The sequence below is a fragment of the Ursus maritimus genome, unplaced genomic scaffold, assembly GCF_017311325.1.
Source record: "Ursus maritimus isolate PB19 unplaced genomic scaffold, ASM1731132v1 scaffold_11, whole genome shotgun sequence".
Taxonomy (NCBI): Eukaryota; Metazoa; Chordata; class Mammalia; order Carnivora; family Ursidae; genus Ursus; species Ursus maritimus.
This window is the reverse complement of record NW_024423453.1, coordinates 21752101-21778850: the sequence shown is the minus strand read 5'-3', so window position 1 is coordinate 21778850 and position 26750 is coordinate 21752101. Positions and strand designations below refer to the sequence as shown.

The 26750-nt window shown below is 35.2% G+C and overlaps 1 protein-coding gene across 2 annotated transcripts in view; it reads right to left on the bottom strand.

Annotated features, from left to right (window-relative positions):
- CUNH4orf33 (chromosome unknown C4orf33 homolog) overlaps positions 1-26750 on the bottom strand; it is a 152704-nt gene that overhangs the window by 62629 nt on the left and 63325 nt on the right. The window contains exon 8 of one of the 2 annotated variants that reach the window (XR_570737.2): positions 12506-12552. The gene's annotated coding sequence lies outside the window, so the exon portion shown is untranslated. Of the gene's footprint in view, positions 1-11638; positions 12553-26750 lie in introns of those variants that run through there. The other variant, XM_008699740.2, reaches the window with a different exon arrangement.

The window sequence follows — 26750 nt, the reverse complement described above, 5'->3', positions numbered from 1 at the left end:
AAGAAATAACCACAAACACCACAGAAAAATAATTATAAGAGGATATTATAAAAAATGATATGTCAACAAATTGGACAACAAGAAGAAATGATAAATTCCTGGAAGCATATAACCTACCAGAACTGGAACAAGAAGAAAGAGATAAATTGAACAGACCAACTACCAGCAAAGAAATTGAATCAGTAATCAGAAAACTCTAACAAACAAAAGTCCAGGACCAGATGACTTCATAGGCAAATTCTACCAAACGTTTAAAGGAAAGTCAATACCTATTCTTCTCAAAATATTCCAAAAAATGCAACAGGAAGGAAAATTTCCTAATTCATTCTATGAGGCCAGCATTACTCTGACACCAAACCCAGATAAAGACACTGCAAAAGAGAGAGAGAGCGCAAGAACCACAGGCCAATATCTCTGATAAATATAGATGCAAAAATCCTCAACAAAATACTAGCTATCTGAATCCAACAACACATCAAAAAAATCATTCACCACGATCAAGTGGAATTTATTCCTGGGTTGCCAGGGTGGTTCAATCAATCAACATGATACATCACATCAACAAGAGGAAGGATAAGAGCCATTTGATCCGGGGCGCCTGGGTGGCACAGCGGTTAAGCGTCTGCCTTCAGCTCAGGGCGTGATCCCGGCGTTATGGGATCGAGCCCCACATCAGGCTCCTCCGCTATGAGCCTGCTTCTTCCTCTCCCACTTCCCTTGCTGTGTTCCCTCTCTCGCTGGCTGTCTCTATCTCTGTCAAATAAATAAATAAAAAAAAATCTTTAAAAAAAAAAAAAAGAGCCATTTGATCCTTTCAATAGATGCAGAAAAAGCACTTAACAAAGGACAACAGCTACTCATGATAAAAGCCCTCAACAAAGTAGGTGTAGAGGGAACATACCTCAACACAATAAAGGCCATCTCTGAAAAACCCACAGCTAACATCATCCTCATTGGGGAAAAGCTGAGATCCTTACCCCTACAGTCAGGAACAAGAAAAAGTTGTCTACTCTCACCACTTTTATTCAACATAGTCCTGGAAGTCCTAGCCACAGCAATCAGACAACAAAAAGAAATAAAAGGCATCCAAATCAGTAAGGAAGCAAAACTTTCATTATTTGCAGATGACATGATACTCTATAAAGAAAACCCAAAAAACTCCACCAAAAAACTGTCAGAACTGCTGAATGAATTCAGTGAAGTCACAGATACAAAATCAACATACAGAAGTCTATTGCATTTCTATATGCCAATAATGAAGCAGCAGAGAGGGAAAGTAAGGAATCAATCTCATTTACAATTGCACCAAAAACAATAAGATACCTAGGAATAAACCTAACCAAAGAAGTGGAAGACCTGTACTCTGAAAACTATTAAACACTGATGAAAGAAATTGAAGATGACAAAAGAAATGGAAAGACATTCCATGCCCGTGGACTGGAAGAACAAGTATTGTTAAAATGTCTATACCACCCACAGCAATCTACCCATTTAATGTAATCCCTATCAAAATACTAATAGCATTTTCCACAGAACTAGAACAAACAATCTTAAAATTTGTATGGAATCACAAAAGGCCCTAAATAGCAAAAGCAATCTTGAAAAAGAAAAGCAAAGCTGGAGGCATCACAATTCTGGACTTTAAGTTATATTACAAAGCTGTAGTGATTAAAACAATATAGTACTGACACAAAAACAGACACATAGATCAAAAGAACAGAATAGAAAACCCAGAAATGAGCCCATAACTATGTGGTCAATTGCTCTTCAACAAAGCAGGAAAGAATGTCCAATACAAAAAAATCTCTTCAACAAATGGTGCTGGGAAAGCTGAACAGCAACATGCAAAAGAATGAAACTGGACCATTTTCTTACAGCATACACAAAAATTCAAAATGGATTAAAACCTAAATGTGAGACCTGAAACCATAAAAATCCTAGATAAGAGCACAGGCAGTAATTTCTTTGACATCAGCCATAATAATATTTTCTAGACAGGTCCCCTAAGGCAAGGGACACAAAAGCAAAAATAAACTATTGGGACTATGTCAAAATAAAAAGCTTCTACACAGCAAAGGAAACAGTCAACAAAACTAAAGAGCAACCTACAGAATGGGAGAAGATATTTGCAAAAGACATATCTGATAAAGAGTTAATGTCCAAAATATATAAAAAACTTAGGGGCGTCTGGGTGGCTCAGTTGGTTTCAGCTCAGGGTATGATCTCAGGGTGGTGAGATTGAGCCCCACATCGGGTTCCATGCTCAGCACAGAGTCTGCTTGAGATTATATCCCTCTCCCTCTGTCCCTCCCCCAGTTCTCGTTCTCTTTCCCTCTGAAATAAATAAAATTGTTTAAAAAAAAAACTTATAAAACACAACACCCTAAAAACAAATAATCCAATTAAAAATGGGCAGAAGACAGAACAGACATTTCTCTAAAGAAGACATCCAGATGGCCAAGAGACACAAGAAAACATGGTCATGACCTATCACCTGGGAAATGCAAATCAAAACTACAATGCAAAATCATCTCACACAGGTCAGAATGGCTAAAATCAACAACACAAGAAACAACAGGTGTTGGCAAGGAGGTAGAGAAAAAGGATCCCTCTTGCACTGTTAGTGGGAATGCACACTGGTGCAGCCATTGTGGAAACCAGTATGGAGTTTCCTCCAATAGTTAAAAATAGAACTACCCTACAATCCAGCAATCACACTCCTGGGTACCTACCCAAAGAATACAAAAACACAAATTCAAAGGGATACATGCACCCCTTTGTTTATTGCAGCATTATTTACAATAGCCAAATTATGGAAGCAGCTCATGCCCACTGATTGATGAATGGATGAAGAAGATGTACTATATGTATACAACAGAATATTACTTAGCCATAAAAGAGAATGAAATCTTGTCATTTGCAATGACATGGATGGAGCTAGAGAGCATAATGTTAAGTGAAATAAGACCATCAGAGAGAGACAAATACCATATGATTTCACTCACATGTGGAATTCAAAAACAAACGAACAAAGAAAAAAAAAAGACAAACCATTTCCTGAAGACAAATAGTTCATTTTGTAGGACAGAATCATTAGGATTTTGCCCACCTGCATTTTTTGTTAGTCTAGATTTTCCCTAGAATGTGAGCTCTTTGAAATTTTTGACTGTCTTATTCATGGTTATAATCCCAGCCACAAGAACAATTCCATATCCATGGTAAGTGCTCACAAAATATTTGTTGAATAAATGAATCAGTCTATAAACCTCATATTTATCAAGCCACATACATAATGCCAAGAGTATTTAACCAGAGTAGAACTTATAATATTAAATACAGGTATATCAAAGCCAGAAAGGTTGAAAGTTGACATTGATGACTTCAATGTATTTTAATAGCCTATCTTCTTTCTTCAAACTATAACATTTACAATTTGGGAAGGACTGTAATAGCTATCATTTAGAGATCAAATTCTTCTTATTGAAACCTGTATAATAATGTCCTATAGAATTACGTGCCTACATGCTAAAAATGTGAAATGTATTTGTTTGTTAACATTGTGGCAGATTTTGCAGGTGGCACAAGTCTCTCAAAAAAACTTCTAATCCAAAAAACCACCTAGAAGAAAACATACAGAAGGATTTTTTTCTTCCTTTCAGAGCAAAGGAAGTTTCCTTATTTTGTAGATTCCCAGTGTAGTAGCATGGATTTGTGTTTATTTTTTTATTTTGCTTTTTCTTTTGTTTTTGTTTTCCAAAATAGAAGCAGAGATAATTAAAGTAGATATAAAGAAAACATATAATAAAAAATTCACATGAAACTTGTAAGAAATTCAATGTTAACTAAATTAACAAAACATTTGAAAAAGTAAATACACGTCATTGAAGTGAAAGCTCCAAGAAAGCAGAGGTGACGTATTATTTGACTCAGTATCCTATGGCCCTAACACAGAGCCAGGCCCATAAAATGTACTCAGTGAAAGTTTGATGAATGAATGAAAGAATAAATGAATGAATTCATTTCTGCCTAATAAGTATACTTAAATAACTAATTCTGTTTTCACTAATCAAACCCATTTTTAACAAACCACTTTCAGGAGCAATTTGCTTGCTACTCAAGTATACATACTTTTTTCTACATACTAAGATGAAATTGTGCTCCGGTTTTCAGTGTTGATTATGCTAAATAGTACAGTATAACAGAGGCAAAACATTTTAAGAATTCAGCGAAACACTTAACTCTATTTGACACTTAAATAGACAACAGTGTTAATCCCATCACTTTGTTTCTGTAACCTCCACTACTGGGATTTTAATCCAGCTGGCATCCCCTTAGCAAACAATATACTCACAGTTCTCAGTTTTCATTTTTCCCTTTTTTACAAAATAGAAAATAAAATGGTAAAGGTAATAGAGCTATAAAAAACATAGTCCCGAATTTACTTTAATGACAGTATGAGTGTAGTTTAGGACAGCTGCTCTCTGAATAAATAGATTCAGGGCCTAATAACTACAAAAAATGCATGACAGATGTCTGTTGCTGGGGCTGAAGACCTGTTGGCCCATCACTGCCCTGATAGGATTGCTGGTCTCAGCCCAGCTTCCCTTAGCTCAAAAAACTGCCCAGCTGCTTTTGTATGCAGCGGTTCCTAGATCGATTTCTTACTGAAATAGATTCCTCACAAACAAGGATAATCCTTTATTTGAGGTTTAGTCACTTGAATTCCTCTCTGTATTCCTCACTGTCAGGCTTTGCAATTTTTCTTTATTCTTGGTAGAATACACTTACTATTGCAGTTATGGCACTTTTCACTCTAAGCCCTTCTTTTCAGGGCCTTTGAGAAAGAAAGGTCTTTAGCTAGAAATTTCTCATGCTTGTTGACAGTCTAGAAATGATTTATTTTAGAAGAGAATAGAGGTGAAAGGAATAGAAAGATCATTTAGTCTACCATCTTTGAGAACTTGATTATCAGTTAATCACAGGTTTATTGTTAAATGAAATGTGATGGCTTTCAACCTTTAGTTTTATTGCTTTTATCTTTGTTACTATATTACTAGACAAGTCAATAATCTTATATATATTTACAAATACATTTACAATATATTTATTCATATATGGATCTATATATAAACCAATATTTATTCATTCTCTGGGTGTCCTTTCCAATGTTTTCGAACACTAGCTTCTTAAACATTCTCTGGGTGTCCTTTCCAATGTTTTTAAACACTAGTTTTTAAACACTTTAAACACTAGCTTTTAAACACAAATACGTCCATGAAAGAGTGCATAATGACCAGAATTGTCACTCTCTAAAACCTGTACTTAATATCCTGACTATTAAATCCATTGTTTTCCAAAGCTTTTTCCCCATGAGAATTACTGCATATATACTTAGGACCAAATTATAAAATGGTTAGTAAAACAATTATTTAACAGCATTTCAAAATGTATCAAACTCACTGTGGAACGCTCTGATTTTGCTACATCAAGATAAAATATTAGACTAATTTTTTTAGAGAATAGCAAAATTCAAGGCAATCTGTTGCTCTTGTCTCTTCTTTTTCTAATAAAAGGAACTCTTCAGAGTAAGTTATTGCCTATTAAGTTCATCCAGGGAGAGGAAAAGAAAGAATAGTGAGTAAATGCTTAAAAGACTATTATTCCAATTTTCCAAATGTGAAATCTTTGATAGAGACTAGTAAATAGTACAAAGAATATAGTGGAGAACATATAAAAACTAAAAGTAGATATAGCTATTAAGAATTTAAAGGAAACTTGTCATTATCTTCTTAATTAGATGTAAAAGCACAGTGTTAAGCCCCCATACTTATTTCTGATTTCTTATGCTAAATTTGAAAGCTCTACAATGTATAAAACTCACTAAAATATTGAATACACATACAGATAATGATTTCTCAAAACCAAGTTTATATATCAGAAACAGAAGTAGGGGAAAGTATACATAAAAATATAAAGTTATATATTGTGTTTATTATTATATTTTTATTATTTGAGCCCTAGAACTTGATTTTGTCTCATTTTTGTAGTTTCAAATGTAAAATTAAAATAAATAATCTGGGTTTTTTTTTCATGTTTGATTTAGGGTAAGACTATGAGTAAGCTATTACTAAATTTAAATTCCCTTCTCCTCTTAGGGTAGGACCAATAAGTAAGAGGTAAGCTGGACATGAGTACTATACATCAGGAATTCTCCCAAAGGACATACCATATGCAGAATAGAACTCAACATGTTATAAAAATAGTGCACCGGGGCCAAGCTCACATGGACTAGAGTTGTCTTATTCTTTCAGGGAGCATGAACAGACAGACACATAAGGAAAACACATAAGGAATGATTCTCTCTTCTCCTTCATATTCAAAATGATACATTGAATCAATCACCTTCTTGGGTACAAGGAGACAAACATAAGTGACTGTTTCTTAACTTCCTAATACTGAAAACTGTTATGCTCACTTGAAAAATCTTTTTTTAGCACAAAAGCATTACTTCTCACAGATTCTTAAATAGTATAAAATCTTGTGTCCAACCAAATATTATTATTACTGTGTATGGACCACAGTAGGACCATCTGGCAGGCATATTATTTGGGACCGAATCCCAACCTGTGTTTTCTTTTTTTAAAGCAATACATAAAATGTTCAATTAGATGTTAGCCAGGGTTCAAAATGAAAACATATGCGTGAGCCATTCAGAACTTATGAATAAATAAAAATAGAAAGGTCAGTAATGGTCTTTCTTCCTCACTGTTACTAAGCCTTTGAATGAAGCTCAGGAAATGTATGCAGGTGGTTTTTTGATTAATTTGATAGAGGTACATCCATGGAACCAATTTACAAGTGATTTGCAGGCAAGCTGGCATTACTGAAATAAACGGTGCTATTACTATGATTTATGCTACTATTTCTAACACAAATGATAAAGTGAAATTTACAGTCCTTAATTACCACCATGAAAAATTGGGAGGGAGAGAAAAGAGCAAAGATTGGCAATTTGCAAACTTGTCATTAAGGCAAGATACAAAAATCCATTTGCTTTACTTAAAAAAAAAGGATACGCACAAACAGGCCTTACTATATTGTTATCAATCCACTGGGGAGGAGGGAGTTAAAAAAAAACAAATGACAAGAACTTGACCTTCAGATACTAGGAAGTGTGGTTTTAGGAAATCGGCTGACAAAATGTAGCTTCTAGTTATAAAAAGCAGGAAAGTGACAAAATACAACACAACTCTACACATTATTCTGGGCCTCTCACAAGACTCAGTTTGTTCTTCAAATCACTTCCTTTCTATTCCATTTTTCAAATGTCTTATAGCAGTAAAAAAAAAAGGCAAATTAAAGAAATCAAATCTTAATTTTTAACTAAATGTTTTTTTCTTATCCCATGTATGTCCAAATAGCACTGAAGTCTGTTAGGAGAGTCAAAGATGTTTTTAGAGGTATTACTATTCACAGAACTCTAACAAAGCTACACAGAGGAGAACCTAGTCTGAGAGACACAGCTCAAACACTGCAGTTGTCAAGAGGTTGCATATAATGTGAATGCCCAATTGCCTAGGCCATGGCTCTTTCCTCTCTCCATGTTTAATTGCTTCCTATTTTAACAATCCAGCCAGGCTTTATTTCCAATACTCATGCACTTGTGTGACAGACCTACTACCGGGGAATGCCTAGAGTTCTAATGAATCTTCTAATCACTATTTGCTAAGTTTGGTTCACTATGTAGTAATAACATGCAGTGGTCATTCACACTGCTTCACAGACTGATCTATGGCAAAACTCTGAAAAGTTACAAAACATAGTGACTGGTTATATATGAGGGGCATGGGAGATGGAACAAAGGTAGCAGAAGTTTCTTGTCTGCCTGACTTAAAAAATAACGGTGCCATTTTAGATATAGGGAAGACACAAGCCAAATCTGGGAACTGATAGGTTAGTTTCAGAAATACTAGGTTTGAGTTGCTGGCAGCACATCCAGGTACAGATATCCAGTAAACATTATTAGGAATGTAGGACTAAAGTTCTAGAGATTACTTAGGCCCAGATACATAGATGTTGAAGAGATCTGAAAAAAAAAAAGGGGGGGGGAAGGTTGACGGCGTGAAAGAGGATCACATGGCCATAGTGGAGAATGTAAAGACAAGAGACTTGACAGCAAAAACAAAGAGAAGACATTATTGGGAAGACCGGGAGAAAAGAAAAGAATGAGATCAAAAAGAGCAAATCAGAGGAGAAATAAGAAAATCCTGAAAAGAATCTCAAGAAGAAAGGAATTATCAGCAATGTCACATGCTACATAGAAATCAAGAAGAATAAGAAGATTCATTACATTCTACTGACCAAGATAACTTCAACAGGTAATTACCAAAAAAAGAGTTTAAGAAATAAACACATTTGAGAAAAAAGGAGCTGCAAGTGTAGAATTTTCCTTCTAGAAATCAAACAGGAAAAGGTTAAGGAGAACACTTCAGAGATGGATCAGTAGAAGGCTTTCTAAATAATAGATGTACAGCATATATAAGTATCTCATTGATTTCTGATTTCTTGTCACTTCTTGAAAGTTTCTTCTTTCATGACTGGGATATAATAATGAGTAAAAAGCCTTCAGATAAGTCTTTGATGGAGTTTATCCCTTTGCATGTAGGACCCCAGTGATCATGATGGATGATTTTATCTTTGCCTTGTTCCCAGAAAGCCTAAGAGCATTTGAGCATTCTACCACAAAGCAACTTCTCCATTTCTACTTCCCATCAACACAAGCTTTGTTCCCACTCCATAAACCTTCATTTTTTTAAGGAGCATTTTCTCCATTTTAATCATCTTCCTCCTTAGATTTTAAATTACAATCAAATTTTCACATCTTCTTTAATAATCTCCTTAACTTCAAATTCATAAATTTCACACTTTCCTCTTAGGAATTATCCATACCTCCATCCATCTGTATTTGGATAGCATCTCTTTTTCATAAGCATTTTCTAAGTCATATTTTCAGGACCATACTGAAATGTACCACATGGCATTTGCAATGCTCTGAAACAGGAAATTCTGGTTCTTCTAATTTATAAATATTTTCATCAATAGTTAATATTAACTAGATTTTGAGGGCTTACTTTATGTATCAAACATTTTGTATAGTGCTTGACATTCATTATCTCATTTCATCATTTCCAAAGCCCTTTAAAATGAATATTTTTATTCACTCTAACCCATTGACAAGGAAACAGTGTTGGAAAGATTAGGTCACTAATCCAAAGTCACACAAGTAAGCAACAAAGCTGGAGTTTGAACCCACATCAATTTAATTCCAATGTTCATCATCTACCTTGTGGAAAATTCTATTTCAATCCTTTTCTAGTCTTACTTTATAAGAATATCAATCATCTGTTAATACATTTTCTTTATTGGAACACTGCACAGAACGAATTCTCATTACTGAAAGCAGGCATCTGTCAATTCTGGTTCATCCTATGCAAAATACTCCAAAAGGATAGAATTCAAGAAATGTTTTGTTCCTTTTTCTAGCCTCTCTTCACAATTTTACCAAGCAGCATCCTGTCTCCCAAGAGACCCTTGAGTTGTTTTAATGGTACTTTCCCTCTATCATTCTCTCTGTTCTTTTCTCTATTTACTCTGAAATTACTCTGAATGCATATTTACTGGTAGATAGCATGAACATGCATGAGATCACAATTTGAAATTACTCCTTAATTTTCATCAATATTATGATACATCTTCTAGAGCTGACTTTAGTACATATATTATTTCTTATCCAATATAATACATATCATGTATCTATAAGTATATATACACACTATTTAATGGTATTAAGTTAGTAGCATATCTTCATATTCTGTAGCTTAGTGTGACTATGTTAATTTTTTTATTTTTATATACATATACACACGCATATGTAATTTAATGGTATTAAACCAGCAGCATGTTTTCTGTTAAGTAGTTCTCAGACAATGCATATATTTGTTCTTTATTACATTCCTTTTATAACTTTACTCTTTCTACTTTCACAATTGAAATACTAGTTCTATTTGTATCTTCTCAAACCCATTAAAAATTGAACAACACAACTATATTTAAAAGGAAAAAGAAAACTCTATGCCTATATGTGATACTTTCTCTAGAACTTCACTGTCCAATATTGTAGCCATTAGCCAAACCTGGCAATTTAAACTTAAATTTAAATTAATTAAAATGAAATAATAGCTAAAATTTATTTTCCCAGTTGCAATAGCCACATTTTAAGTACTCAAAAGCCACATGTGGCTAGTGGCTCCTGTTTTGGACAGAGCATACATAGAACATTTTCCAACATCACAGAAATTTCTATAAGCAGTACTGATATATGATTTTCAATAGATAAGTCAATCTTTAGTATGTCTTGCTACTTCTCTTATTACCCTCCATGAATGAATAAAGAAAATACGGCATATGAATACAATGGAATATTACTCAGATTTTTAAAAAGAAGGAAATTCTGCAATATGCAACAACATGGATGAATCAAGACACTATGCTAAGTGAAATAATAAGCCAGTCCAAGAAAGACAAGTCCTGTATGATTCCACTTATATGAAATATCTAAAACAGTCAAATTCATATAGAATCAGAGTGGAATGGTGTTTGCTAGCGTCTAGAGGAATGTAAAATAGAGAGTTACTAATCAACAGGCATAAAGTTTCAGTTTAGGAAGATGAATTAGCTCTAGAAATTGGCTATATACAACATTGCATCTACAATCAACAATAACGTAAACTTTAAATAGGATGGTAGATCTCTTTTTGTCCTTACCACAATAAAGTATTTTTTTTTTAATAGGGCTATATCTCTAATGGTTCAGAGGGAAATAAATGGCAGAAAATAAATTATTCTTTTAGCATTGGAAAAAAACTATTATCTTCCTTCCTACCTATTTCTTTTTTATCACCAATACATAGCCCTTATAAATTTTTCTACTTACTACCACTTTGAAGTAATAGTCTTGGAAATATTTTACAACATAATATTAATGCAAATGTCCTCCAATTCAAAAAAGCCTTCCATAACTTTTTCTTAAACAAAATAGCCAATAGACGTTGAGTCACTTCTTTGTTATTTCCCCTTGTTCCAAAACTTAAATAACAAAACAAAGTAAAACACACCTTCCTAAAAGAATATGCAACCCTTTATAAATTCCAATGATGTTTCTACTGGTGGTCCCTTGCTGAGAATTTTGTTGCTAGAGTTGGAAAAGAACTCCCCAATAGTTTGTTATGATTCTTACAGATGGGTCATTATTTCAGCTCCTAAATCCTCTATTTTTTACCACTGTCAGCAGCTTTATAATAGGCATCTGGACCGAGTCTACTTGTCCCTCTCCTTCTGTTTCTCCTTTCCAAGGGCATGCACTCTGTCTCTGTCTCTGTCTCTCTCTCCCATAAATAAATAAATAAATAAATAAATAAATAAATAAATAAACAAATAAACAAATAAATAAAATCTTTAAAAATAAAAAAATAAAATGAGTGAACACACACACGCTCTCTCCAATAAATAAATAAATAAATAAATAAATAAATAAATAAATAAAATCTTTAAAAATAAAAAAATAAAATGAGTGAACACACACACACACAAAATGAGTGAACCATTGCAAAATATTTGGCTTTTGCCCTGTGTGTGTGTATCTGCTATTCACAAAAACATCTTAGTTAACAGCTCTTCCCAATTTATTAAAAAGAATATATCACTTCATAAAGTTTTAAAATCTACAAAATATAACAGTTTTATGGATATGCACATGTTTAAAAAGCAAGAAAATATATGGAAATGATATAGACCAACTTTAGAAAAGAGAAAATTGAAAAAACTGGAAAAGGTAAGAAGAGGAAAGGAATGAGGGAAGGGAAAGGCATAAGAGACGGACACTGGGTCTGTTTATAATGATTTACTTTTCAATATCTGTCAACTCCAGGTGATAAAGGTTAAATCGAGGTGGTGAGTGTGATTATTTTATGTGCTTTTCAGTGGTTTGGAAATATTTCACTTTAAAAAATAAATTATGCTTCTTCACTGTTGAAAGTGTTCTCAGTTTATATAAGATTTTCCAACTAAGTACACACTGTTCTCTGCTGCTCCTGTTAGGGATCTGAGTAGAAATTCTATCCCCAGAAGAAATTCTATCATTATTAAATCCAATGTGCAAGGGCACATATAAAACAACAAGCCTTACTAATGACCTACCCATAAACCACCCAAACCAGTGATTCATTACAAAAAAAAAAAAAAAAAAATTAACCTCAGGCATATCAGCCCTACTCAAGCCCTTGAACTTCCTTATTTTGTTCCCTTTCCCATAATTTCAGAGAAGGAAATAAAGATTAAACAAGTATATAAATATTCACATTTCTAAAAACATTTAAACCTGCCTTTAAAAATACAGTGATATTAAAACAAAGGTTGGTTTGATTCAGCAAAAATTTGTAGTACTCACTAGAAAGTACTCCTCTGGAAAGCAGTAGGACTAGGTGCTGTCCATGCCTAAGTGCACAAAAACAGAATCATAATGATAAAGTTGAAAGTAGGCCAGCAATTCAGTCATTTTCAAATTAAAATGGCATCCAATTTTCATTTTTCTCTAATCTTATTCATGATTTTCCAGTTGCTCATTCTCAGAAAACTGTAGGCTACTTCACTGATTGGAGCTATGAACAAATGGTGGTGGGACACAGAGTATTTGCATTGACATAGTTAAAAGGAAGAGGATTTTTTTTCCCACTTGTGTAGATTACATAAATTTCTTCAACTGCTAAAAAACCTACTATTAAAAAGCTAAACATTACCCATAAATCTAAACTTCATCTAAATTTTCAGCTCTATTTCTATTAACAGAGGAAGTAAATTGCCAGATAAAAGAATATCAATTTCAGGACCAGCTGTTTGGATTCATGTTAATAATGTTCAACATACTGTACATGATACGCTCAAGTATTCCACTCACAAAATAGTCAGAGATGGCAATGTACCAGCATCTGTGCAACCCAGTCAATTATTGCCATTCACATAAGAGATGTGTGCATTTCAACCAAAGTCTGCATTAAGTACATACTTGCCTAATGTCATATTTACAAGGGCATGTATTGCATGGTGCACTGGGTGTTATACACAAGTAATGAATCATGGAACATTACATCGAAAACTAGGGATGTACTGTATGGTGGCTAACATAATAAAAAATTATTATTTTTTAAAAAAAGAAAGAAACTAAACTTGTCTCATCAAATATCTTAAGGAATGAATATCTTGGAAGTATTTCTTAAGAATTCAGATCCCCCCAAAGGAATTCAGATTCCCAGCCATGATGTTTTTTATATTAAAAATTAAATTAGTAGTGTTCAAAGTTGGTAACATAAGCTAATTAAATTACAGAATTTTAATTTTATTTCTTTTAAAATTTTTTTTAAATTTAAATTCAATTTAATTAACATATAGTGTATTGTTAGTTTCAGGGGTAGAATTTTGTGATTCATCAGTTGCATATAAAACCCAGTGCTCATTCCATCAAGTGCCCTCCTTAATGCCCATCACCCAGTTACCCCATCACTCCACACGTCTCCCCTCCAGCAACCCTCAGTTTGTCTCCTATAGTTAAGAGTCTCTCATGGTTTTTTGTCCCTCTCTGTTTTCACCTTATTTTTCCTACCCTTCCCCTATGTTCATCTGTTTTGTTCCTTAAATTCCACATACAAGTGAAATCATGATATTTGTCTTTCTCTGACTGACTTATTTTGTTTAGCATAATAGCCTCTAGTTCCATCCACGCTGTTGCAAATGGCAAGATTTAATTCTTTTGGATGGCTGAGAAATATTCCATTGGATATACACACCATATCTTCTTTATCCATTCATCAGTTGATGGACTTCCGGGCTCCTTCCATATTTTGGCTATTGTGGACATTGATGCTATGAACATTGGGTACATGTGCCCCTTCAAATCACTATTTTTGAATCCTTAGGATAAATACCTAATAGTGCAATTGCTGGGTCATAGGGTAGCTCTATTTTTTTTTCTTTTTTTTTTTTTAAAGATTTATTTATTTATTTATTTATTCGACAGAGATAGAGACAGCCAGCGAGAAAGGGAACAAAAGCAGGGGGAATGGGAGAGGAAGAAGCAGGCTCATAGCGGAAGAGCCTGACGTGGGGCTCGATCCCAGAATGCCGGGATCACGCCCTGAGCCGAAGGCAGACGCTTAACCGCTGTGCCACCCAGGCGCCCCAGGGTAGCTCTATTTTTAACTTTTTGAGGAACCTCCATACTGTCTTCCAAGGTGGCTATACCAGTTTGCATTCCCACCAACAGCGTAAGAGGGTTCCCCTTTCTCCAAATCCTCACCATCTGTTCTTTCCTGAGCTGTTAATTTTAGCCATTCTGACCCATGTGAGGTGGTATCTCATTGTGGTTTTGATTTGTATTTCCTTGATGATGAGTGATGTTAAGCATTTTTCATGTGTCTTTTAGCCATTTGTATGCATTCTTTGGACAAATGTCTGTTCATGTCTTCTGCACATTTCTTAACTGGATTTTTTTGTTTTGGGGGTGTTGAATTTGATAAGTTCTTTATAGATTTTAGATACCAGCCCTTTATCTGATAAGACATTTGCAAATATCTTCTCTCATTATGTATGTTGCCTTTTAGTTTTGTAAACTGTTTCTTTTGCAGGGCAAAAGTTATGATCTTGATGAAATCCCAATAGTTCATTTTTGTTTTTGTTTTCCTTGCCTTTGGAGATGTGTTTAGCAAGAAGTTGCCTCATCCAAGGTCAAAGAAGTTGCTGGCTGTGTTCTCATCTAGGATTTTGATGGATTCCTGTCTCATATTTGGGTCTTTCATCCTATATCTGATCCTTTCATCTTTTTGTTTATTTTTATGTATGCAGTAAGAAAGTGATCCAGTTTCATTCTTCAGCATATGGCTGTCCAATTTTCCCAACACCATTTGTTGAAGAGACTGTCTTTTTTCCATTGGATATTCTCTCCTGCTTTGTCAAAAATTAGTTGAGGGTCCATATCTAGGCTCCCTATTCTGTTCCATTGATCTATGTGTCTGTTTTTGTGGCAGTACCATACTGCCTTGATGATTACAGCTTTGTAATACAGCTTAAAGTCTGGAATTGTGATGCCTCCAGCTTTGGTCTTCTTTTTCAACATTAGTTTGGCTATTTGGGGTCTTTTCTGGTTCTATACAAATTTCACAATTGTTTGTTCCAGCTCTATGAAAAATGCTGTTGGTATTTTGATAAGGATTGCATTGAATGTGTAGATTGCTTTTGGGAGTATTGATATTTCAACATCTGTTCTTCTCCGATCCATGAACGTGGAATGTTTTTCCATTTCTTTGTGACTTCCGCAATTTCTCTCATAAATGTTCTGTAGTTTTCATAGTACAGATCTTTTACCTCTTCGGTTAGGTTTATTCCTAGGCATCTAATGGGTTTTGGAGCAATTGTAAACGGGATTGATTCCTTGATTTTTTTTTTCTACCTCATTGTTTGTGTATAGAAATGCGACTGACTTCTGTGCATTGATTTTATTTCCTGTGACATTGCTGAATTCCTCTATCAGTTCTAGCAATTTTTTGGTGAAGTCTTCTGGTTTTCTATGTAGAGTATCATGTTATCTGTGAAGAGTGAAAGTTTGACTTCTTCCTTGCTGATCTTGATGGTTTCTTTTTTTTTATTTCTTTTTGTTGTCTGATTGCTGAGGTTGAAACTTCCTGTACTATGTTGAACAAGAGTTGTGATAATGGACATGCCTGTCATGTTTCTGACCTTAGGGGAAAGCTCTCAGTTTTTCCCCATTGAGAATGATATTTACTGTGGGTTTTTCATATATGGTTTTTATGGTATTGAGGTATGTTCCTTCTATCCCTACACGGCAGAGAGTTTTTTTTTTTTTTTAACAAGAAAGGAGCTGTATTTTGTCAAATGCTCTTCCTGCATCAATTGAGAGGATCATATGGTTCTTGTCCTTTCTTTTATTAATGTGGCTTATCACCCTTGATTGACTTGTGGTTATCACCCTTATATCCCAGGAATAAATCCCACCTGGTTGTGAATAATCCTATTAGCCAGTATCTTGGTGAGAATTTTTGCATCCATCTTTATCAGGGATGCTGGTCTGTAATTCTTCTTTTTGGTGAGGCCTTTGTCTGGTTTTGGGATTAAGGTAATGCTGGCCTCATAGAAAGAGTTTGGAAATTTCTTTCCATTTCTGTTTTTTGAAACAGCCTCGGAAGAATAGGTATTAATTCTTCTTTAAATGTTTGGTAGAATTCCCCTGGGAAGCCACCTGGCCCTGGATTCTTGTTTGTTGGGAGATTTTTGATTACTGATTCAATTTCTTTGCTGGTTATGGGTCTGCTCAGATTTTCTATTTCTTCCTGTTTCAGTTTTGGTAGTTTATATATTTCTAGGCATGTATACATTTCCTCCAGATTGCCTAATTTGTTGACATGTAATTGATGATAATATTCTCTTGTAATTCTTTGCATTTCTTCGGTGTTGGTCGGGATCTCTCCTCTTTCATTCATGATTTTATTTGGGTCCTTTCTCTTTTCTTTTTGTTAAGTCTGGCTAGGGCTTTATCAATCTTACTAATTCTTTCAAAGAACCAGTTCCGAGTTCCGTTGATCTGTTCTACTGTTCATTTGATTTCTATGTCATTGATTTATGTTCTAATCTTTTTTATTTCTCTTCTCTTGCTGGATTTAGGCTTTATTTGTTTTTCATTTTACAGCTCCTTTAGGTAAGGTTAGATTGTGTATTTGGGACTTTTCCTGTTTCTTGAGAGAGGCCTGTTTTGCTATATACTTCCCGCTTAGAACCAAGTTTGCTGCATCCCAAAGGTTCTGCACTGCTGTGTTTCATTTTCGTTTGTTTCCATACATTTTTTAAAATTTTTATTTCTTTAAACTTAATTATTAACATGCTTAGTTCATTTGTAATAATGAGCAAAAAATGTCACTCAATTAACACTGTTTGACTTCAAATTTTAAATTTCTTACAGTGATATATACTATTTACATATTTTATTTTCTATATATTATTATGTTTTAACATCTTTAAAAAATCATTTCTGTTTGGAGAGAGATTGGCCCCCCGGGCTATCCAATTCTTAGAGATATAGCAAAAGGCCCACCTGGGAGCTTGTCCTTTATACATACACTAATCAATTCAAAGCCATTCCTCTTCTATCTGGCCATTCAACTCAAGAGGAAATATTCCTCTGCCTTAACCATCCCGGGGCCAGGTACCAGGCAACTAGGGACCTCTTTTAAAGCTTAGAGCTCACCAAAAATATTCAGACTAACCAATCCTAAAGTGTTTTCCTTGTCCTGCCTTGCCTTTCTCTCAGAAACCCCAATAAAGGCAGTGGCCTAGGTGCTCCCCTAGCTCTTGTCCCTTCTGCCTCCTCACAGATGCTAGTGTTTTCCCATGTGGTCCTTTGTGGCATGTCACGCCTCTGTTTCTAGGACCTATGCATATAATAAACTTAGTTTTCCTGAGCTTCTTCTGTGTCTCCTCTTGTGGCCACACCTGACTAACCATCACATAAAAGAATACAGAACATGATTTTGTTTTATTTGTTTTCCTGTTTTCTACATGCAGTATTACTGATGATTGTCCATCAGTATCTATTCTTCCCTGCTACCTTTTCATAATAGATACCATTAGGTTTACCTAATGACTGCCTGGCTGGAGGGGACATTTCTTGGCTTCCCCTGCAGCTAAATGTGGCCCTGTGGCTAGGTTTTGGCCAAACTTATCATATAGATCAAAAATAAAACTTGTTTTTGTTAATCCAAAAGGCAAAACTAGGAACAACATCTTGAAAATATATAGAAGTGAGTTTCAATTAAATATAGAAAATCGCTTTCTAACAATGGCATTCTTTCTAATTAGAAGCTACTGTACTTCCAATACTAGATTTACTTTTTTTTTTTTTTTAAGATTTTATTTATTTGAGAGAGAGAAAAAGACTGTGCAAGCAAGGAAGGAGCAAAGGACGAGGGAGAAAGAATCTCAAGCAGATTCTATGCTAAGTGGAGAGCCTGATGCAGGGCCCAATCCTATGATCCTGAGACCACAACTTAAGCCAAAACAGAGAGTCAGATGCTTAGCTGACTGAGCCACCCAGGAGCCCCAAGATCTGTTTTTCAAAGGTTAGATAATGTCCTCTGCCAAAAAAATAGAAGGAGGGATTTTTGAACTGAACAAAAGTTTTGAATAGATGGCCCTTAAAGTTTCTTCCAGCCTAACATTCTGTAATTCTATATCAGGTAGGAAAAGGAAAGTTGGGAGGAAGATGAGGAAATGGGAAGCAGGACAGGATGAGGCAAAGAAGAGGAAGGAGTAAAGAAAAGATAATTTTAACTTACAACCAAGAAATAGATTACTGGGAGATACATCTGAGTAACCAGGAAAAAAACTGCTTTATAATACCAAGTTCACATGTTCTTCCCTTTCTAAAAAAGCAAAAAATAATCACAATATCTTTCAAACAAATATGTTTGAAAATCTAGAGGGCAAGCTCCAGATTCAGAGTATTGATATAAAATTATATCTCATGGTTTTGAGATTAATTTTACTGGAATTCAAAATACCTTTCATTCCTCATTTATGGTAGCAGTTTTAGACTGCTTGATTGATTCATGTTACAATCACAGAGTAACTTACTATCCTAATTTATAACATGATACCTGTTGACTTTTGCCATACTTATATTTATATCTCCCCTAGATTCTGTCACCTTACAAACATCTTAGTTAATGGCTCCCTCCAATTTATTAATAAGTTTAATTAAAGCAAATAACATAAATGACTATATCATGCTCATCTTTGCACTGTCTCTACTGCCTAACACAATACCATTGTTACAAGTGGGCATCAGAAATACTTTCATTCAAATATTGTTTATTGAGGCCCTACTCTATACCTGCTCTGGGCACTGGAAATGATATAAGCCTATTGTTAAGAGTGCAGGCTTCTGGGTTGAATGAGTCTGGGTTTGAATTCCTGCTCTGCCACTTAGTATACTTCAGTTTCTTACACTGCAGTTTCCTCACCTATAAAATGGGCAAAATAACAATGCTTTCTGGGGCGTCTGGGTGGCTCAGTTGTTAAGGGTCTGCCTTTGGCTCAGGTCATGATCCCAGGGTCCTGGGATCGAGCCCCGCATCAGGCTCCCTGCTCAGTGGAAAGACTGCTTCTCCCTCTCCCACTTCCCCTGCTTGTGTTCCCTCTCTTGCTGTGTCTCTCTCTGTCAAATAAATAAAATCTTTAAAAACAAAACATAACAAAATGCTTTCTTCCCAGGTTAAAACCAAATAAGATAATAATATGCAATGTGATTAGCATTGCCTGGTAAATCCTCAATAAATGTTATTTATAAGTCAATCACATAGTATCTATAAAATAATGTCAATAATACAACCATTCATATTATAATCTACGTACTATAATTCATTGGATAAAAGTTCCATGAAGGAAGGATTTTTGCCTATTTTTTTCATTACTGTAGCTCTACTGCCTAAAAGAGCACCTGGAACATAGTAAGCACTCCAAAAAAAAAAGTGTTTTAAATAAATGAATCAGTAATCAACACATATTTAAAATGATTTCATTTTCTTTACTACAGACATTAATTTCAAGAATTAAAAACTAACTACATGGAAAAAATGCTCTATTAAGATTAAATGAAGGGGTGCCTGGATGGCTCAGTCAGTTGAGGGTCCAACTGTTGGTTTTGGCTCAGGTCTTGATCTCAGGGTCGTGAGATCAAGCCCCTGCATTGGACTCCGTGCTTAGTGGGTAGTTGGCTTGAGGTCCTATCCCTTTCCTTTTCCCTCTGTCCCACCCCCGCACTCTCTTTCTCTCTCTCTCTCTCAAATAAATAAATCTTAAAAAAGTAAATTAACTAAAGCGTAACTTCTAACATATCAAGATAATCTAATTCCTTCCAGGATGCTGTCTTAGAAAGACAAGGACTGCTATACAGGCAATAACTACTTACAGTAAAAATCAACAACACAAGAAACAACAGGTGTTGGGGAGGGTATGAAGAAAAAGGAACCCTCTTGCACTGTTGGTGGGAACACAAATTGGTGCAGTCACTGTGGAAAACAGTATAGAGTTTCCTCCAATAGTTAAAAATAGAACTACCCTACATGATCCAGCAATTGCACTATGGGGTATTTACCCAAAGAATACAAAAACACTAATTCAAAGGTATACAGCACTCCTATGCTTACTGCAGCATTATTTTAAATAGCCAGATTATGGAAGCAGTCCAAGTGTCCACTGACTGATGAGTGGATAAAGAAGAAGTGATATATATATATATATATTAATCAGCCCTAAAAAAGAATGAAATCTTGCCATTTGCAACAACATGGCTGGAGCTAGACAGGATAATGCTAAGTGAAATAAGTCAGTCACAGAAAGACAAATACCCTGTGATTTCATTGATGTGTGGAATTTTAAGATTTTATTTATTTATTTATTTATTTGAGAAAGAGAGAAGGAGAGAGAGTGTGAGCAGGGGCAGGGGCAGAGGGACAAGGAGAGACAGAACCTCAAGTAAACTCTGAGCTGAGCGCAAGCCTGATGGAGGACTCAATTTCTCAATCCTGAGATGGTAACCTGAACTGAAATTAAGAATTGGACACTCAACCGACAGAGCCACACAGGCACCCCTGATATGTGGAATTTAAGAAAGAAAACAAATGAGCAAAGGGAAAAAAGAGAGAGAGACAAACCAAGAAACAGACTCTTAATTATACAGAACAAACTGATGGTCACCAGAGAGGAAGTGAGTGGAGGGATGGGTTAAATAGGTGATAGGAATTAAGAAGTGCACTTGCTGTGATGAGCCCCGGGTGTTGTATGAAAGTGTTGAATCACTCTATTCTTACACTTAAAACTAATATAACACTGTATGTTAACTAATTAAAATACTTTTTTTTTTTTTAAGATTTTATTTATTTATTCGACAGAGATACAGACAGCCAGAGAGAGAGGGAACACAGGCAAGGGGAGTGGGAGAGGAAGAAGCAGGCTCATAGCAGAGGAGCCTGATGTGGGGCTCGATCCCAGAACGCCGGGATCACGCCCTGAGCCGAAGGCAGACGCTCAACCGCTGTGCCACCCAGGCGCCCCTAAAATACTTTTTTAAAACTACTTACAAACTAATGATGTACTATATATTGGCTAAGTGAACAATAATTTTAAAAATTTGAAATTAATAAAAATATGTAGTAATTTTAAAAAACTACTTACAGTAAAATGCCTACTTCTCTATATAATCTAAATAAAATCTTTAAATTGGCAATAAATGTGGTGAGTTAATTAAACATACCTGTTAGCTACTCAGAGAAGTCTTAACACTTAAGGACTTGAAAAACTCAAAATGATAAACTCTTGATTTTCTTATTAATCTCAGGGCTACACAAGACAAATGCTTTTATTTATTTTTATTTTTTTTTTAAGATTTTATTTATTTATTCGACAGAGATAGAGACAGCCAGCGAGAGAGGGAACACAAGCAGGGGGAGTGGGAGAGGAAGAAGCAGGCTCATAGTGGAAGAGCCTGATGTGGGGCTCGATCCCACAATGCCGGGATCATGCCCTGAGCCAAAGGCAGACACTTAACCGCTGTGCCACCCAGGCACCCCCTCAGAACAAATTAAAATATTAATAATTTCACTCTTATATCCCAACAACTTATTTTAGTTCTTGGTGTATGGCAAAATGGCTTATGCACATTTGTTTTTCAGTATTCCAGAAAATCTGCCAAAAGCCAGGGTTGCAGATGGAAAAGAAAAAAGAAAACATAATGAACTTAAATAACACACCAAGATTTACATTTAAGAATTATACAATGACTGTACTGGAGATGTGGAGATATAATGGACACAAGTTACTTCTCCTTATCACATTTTCCTTCTCCCTTTTTTTCAAAAGCCTTCTAGCCTTTGAAGAACTCCTCTTTACCCTTCTGACTGTGTGATTTAGGCACAAGTTGCCAATTATAGTATCACAGCCTTCTTACATACTGAAGTGGGAAGAAGAAATCTATTTCCTTTATAGTGGCTAATTTAGGATTATTGCGAATTTTCAACTGCCTAAGTCATCTCCCTCACCACCACCTCATAAAAGAAGCCCTTCTCTACGGGAGGAAAGAATTAAGAAAGATACACAGAGATATAGAAGAGATGTAGAGATGAACTGGGGGGAGGGTTAGACATGGGGATGTGAGAAAAGAAGAAGAGAAAAATACCAGTTTCCATCACTCTAATCTTTGGATTGAGGCAAACTGAAGCAGGCCAGCTAATCCTCATCTTCTTAAGTTCCTGAGGCAGCAATTCTCTCTTTCTGTTCACATTTCCTTTAGTTTTACTTCTTCCACTTACAAATAAAAGAATTCTGAGGAATACAGGAGACTTTCAATTTTGCTTAGTTACAAAATATATAGAGGTACAGTGTAAGTTTATAAGTAAAAATATTTCAAGTCTTATGAATAGTCAAGATTTTCAACTTTGGGAACTATTTTTTTGTTTCATATTTTTAATGTTTTATCCACAAAACATTTGGGTTTTACTCATTGAAATTATTCTCTTTGAGATGTAAATGCCCACACAATAAAAATGAAGAACTGATTCATTTTTAAGAAATTATACTAGCAATTCAAGTTAATATAATTATTATTAAGTTATTACAGAGGCAGTATAGCACAGGTATTAAAGAGCATGGACTCTGAAGCCAGACTGCCAGGATTCAAATTTAGACTCTTCCACATTCGAGGTGTGAGACCTTGGTCAAGTTATCCAAAAGAGGTACGCTGCCTCATCTGTAAAGTGGATTATGATGTGGCTAAAGGGTTTGAAATGTGAAAAGTGTTTAGAATGACATTTGGCACAATGTAAGCATTATGTTAATGCTAGTCATTATTGTTGCTCTTGTTATCTAAAACAATAAGGTGCCTTAAAATGCCTCACTGAAAAAAGAAAAAAAAAATGCCTTATTAGATGGGCTCATTTTATCACCTCACAGTTTGCTTCAATGAAAGAAATGAGGATCAGAACTGCTTGATAGATGCACAAAAGTTTAGGCGTACACATCCAAACTGATGAAGCATTTTAGCAATGCTAGTAGTGCCAAATCCAAGAATAGTATGGTGGTTCCTTCTGCCACTTCCCCTTTTTCCTCTAAGGAAGAGGAATGTGGTGGAAAGCAAATTATCTGACTGGGACTTGAGACTGAAAGAAATCTAGAAATCTAATGCTGATTGCTTCTGGTTATTTTCTACAACAATATGATAATGTTGTGTTTGGTTTTTTTTAAATGCTGCACTGTGATTCTAGAGATCGCATGCTCAAATACGCAGAGGACCAGGCATGCACTATAACCATGAGAGGCATTCTGAGTCTTGTAAATTGTAAAAACACACTGTAAGCTCAAAAAAATCTGCTGGCCATTTTCATCCATTGATTGGGATGCTCGGTTATACATCCAAAGGTGAATTGTGACTTTATCTGGGTAGTAATATTACAGATGACTTTTATTTATGTACATATCTTTTATTCTATCCTAAGTATTTTATAATGTATAGAATTATCTTTTATCATCCAAAGGAGAAAAATACACAAAATTTGTGATCTTTTTAGAAAAATTATAGGTTCATGACTCAGCTACATCAAACTGAATTTGCTAATTTATTGCATCTAAGAAATTACAAAACAAGCCTTGGAATAAGAGCACAGCATAAATAAGCACTTTAAGGAAAAACTTCACTGAAAGATACGGGAATCTGTGGATGAGGTTTATTTGAGGAGGTGACGAACATCCTTAGATGACTGGCTATCATACAGAAAAGTCCAGTGTAGCATTTCCAACAGGCAGAATGTGAAGTGATTCAAAAAGACTGAACGCGTTAAGTTCTTTTTCAGCATGGTAAAATTGTATTTAACTATCCAAAATGACTAATTAAGAATTTTTTTCTTTAAGGCTATAGCCATGCAATGCATCTCTAAACCATACTCCTTGACTGAACATCTTTACAGATATCAATACTGTTTGTCCAGCAAAATTAGGACCAGGAGAATCCATATACCTTTATACGGACTTTGTGTAGAAATGAGTGATGCCCTGGACACAACTGAATTGATTGCTTTAAATTTTACAATTTTAAAGCTTAAAACAAAAGCTTTGGAGCTCAAAGTTCATCTCATTAGGAAATTATCTTCTAAACTCTGTTTGCTTGTTGATTTAAAGTCTATAAAGCATGGGGGAGGTACAGAACTTATTTAGTGAAGTTGAATTAATATTCCAAAAATAATATACTAAAAGACACTGGGTATCGTGACTACCTGGAAGCTCTCTACAGTGTTCAGATCTTTGAGACTAGTTTCATGAAGTTACCAGTCCTGATGAATTTAAATCAGGAAGTTGGTCAGCCTTAGGAAATACCATAATCTTTGTCACCTGTGTGATTTTGCATTTCGGAGGAATTGCATAGTTTCTTTAATGGTTCTAACTTTGTACAATGTCTACAATAATAAATATGGGTGAGACTCATCCATATTTTGCAAACCAAACAGAATGTTTGAGAGTTTAATGATTTTTTAAAAACTATTTGGAAAGCTACCCTAAAGCAGCAAGCAGCTTAGTATGCATGAAAAGAGAATTTATCAGCAGAGTTCTACCTCGAGGTACTTTTCCCTCTTGCTTTACAAAAACAAAACAAAACAATGTTTCAAGGCAGTGCACCTAGCGTTCCATGAATCTGTCTCTTGCTTCAACAGTGTTTGAAGCAAAGAGACCCAAGAATGCCCCTTCTTTCAGCCTCAGACCACCCTCCAACTTCTTTTCCAGTAGCAACTTTTGGAACCATCTTCTCAGCTATCCTCTGCCTCTGGCAATAAGCCAACATCATATTTTGAGCATAGCTCCTTATTGCCAATCAACCATGAGCGCCCACATTCATAATTACTCTTCCAGGGTGGAGGCTGCCCTCAACTGCCTGATCAACATGCATCTTCAAGCCTCCTACTCCTACTTCTCTCTAGGCTTCTATTTTGACCATGACAATGTGGCCCTCGAAGGCATGGTGGCTTCTCAGAGACTTGGCTGGACTTGGCTGAGAAGCTCAAGGGCACCAACATCTCTTGATGCAAAACCAGCTCAGCAGCTGTGCCCTCTTCTAAGATATGCAGAAGTTGTCCCAGGATGAGTGAGGTAAAAACCTGGATGCCATAGAAGCTGCCATGGTCTAGAGAAGACCCTGAACCAGGCTGTTTTGTATCTGCATGCCCAGCATTCCAGACCTGCATCTCTGTGACTTCCTGGAGAACCACTTCCTAGATGAGGAGGGGCCAGTGTCTCCTGGAAAAGCTCATCTTCAAGAATGCAAGGAGCCTCCAGAACCCACTGGCCCTTGATGGGCCTGACTGGCATCCCCCTCCTGTCAGGGCTTCTGCCTGAGCCTCTCCAGGCAGCCACTAGGTAGCTTTTTAACCACTCTGAGGTCCTCTCCCAAGCTGGGGACCAAATGGAAACAATAAAGCTTTTTGCAGAAAACAAACAAAAATGATTCAACAATTGCAAATAAAAAACAATCATCGTACTGAGAAATTTAATCCAGAAAAAAATCAAGAAAGTAAACATTTATAAAAAGTCACATTCTAAAGAAGGGAAATCTAGACCTTAAAAAATAAAAGTTTTATATTCAATATTACTGCAAACTATTAGAAAATTCAATGTACTATTCTCACAACCTTGTGACTATTAAATGTTAAAGCAATTTATCTGTTGTCCATACAAAATATTTTATTCCAAATTTACATATATATAAATTATATATATATATGTATATATACATATATATACATATATATATATCCTGTTGTATGTATATATATGTATGTATACATACATATATATATATGTATATATATATATACATATATATATATATCCTGTTCCAATTGTTTCCCAGAGTGATTTCACTGAAACACTAATTCCACAGAACTTTTGTAGATGGTAAATATTAAATGTGGGAGCCAGCTTAGAATAGTAGTTGAGTTCAAATTATGCCTACTTCACTTATGTGATCTTGGGCAAATTTCTTAACTGCCTTATGCCTCCGTTTCCTAATCTATGAAATAAAGATAAAATAATATCTGGATCATAGGACTAATGCATGAAGTATTTAGAATAGTGTCTGGCACATAGTAAATACTCAATAAGTGGCAGTTGCCATTGCTATCGATATCACTGTTATGCAAAATAAAAAAGTACAGTGGGCAAATATGTTTGTGATATTTTGGGTTAATAATATAAAACAGATTTCTCTTCTGAAGGATTTTGGAGTTACTAGTATGCTAATATTTATAGTGACTCTCCAAGGGACAAATAGAGTTTGCAACGCTTTCTAAACTTTTCTCACTGGAATCTTTCCCCCACGCCCCCCCCCCAGCATATTTTTCAAAACTAATATCAATGAACAGACCTGAAGGATATAAGTAAATGAAAAGAAGATTTCAAAAAGAATTTTTTAAAAAAGATAATAACAAGCAAATCTGTCTACTATAATCACTTTACTAAGAAATTTTTAAAATTCTAGTTCTAAAACCAGACCTAGAGTCGCCTGGGTGGCTCAGTTGTTAAGTGTCTGCCTT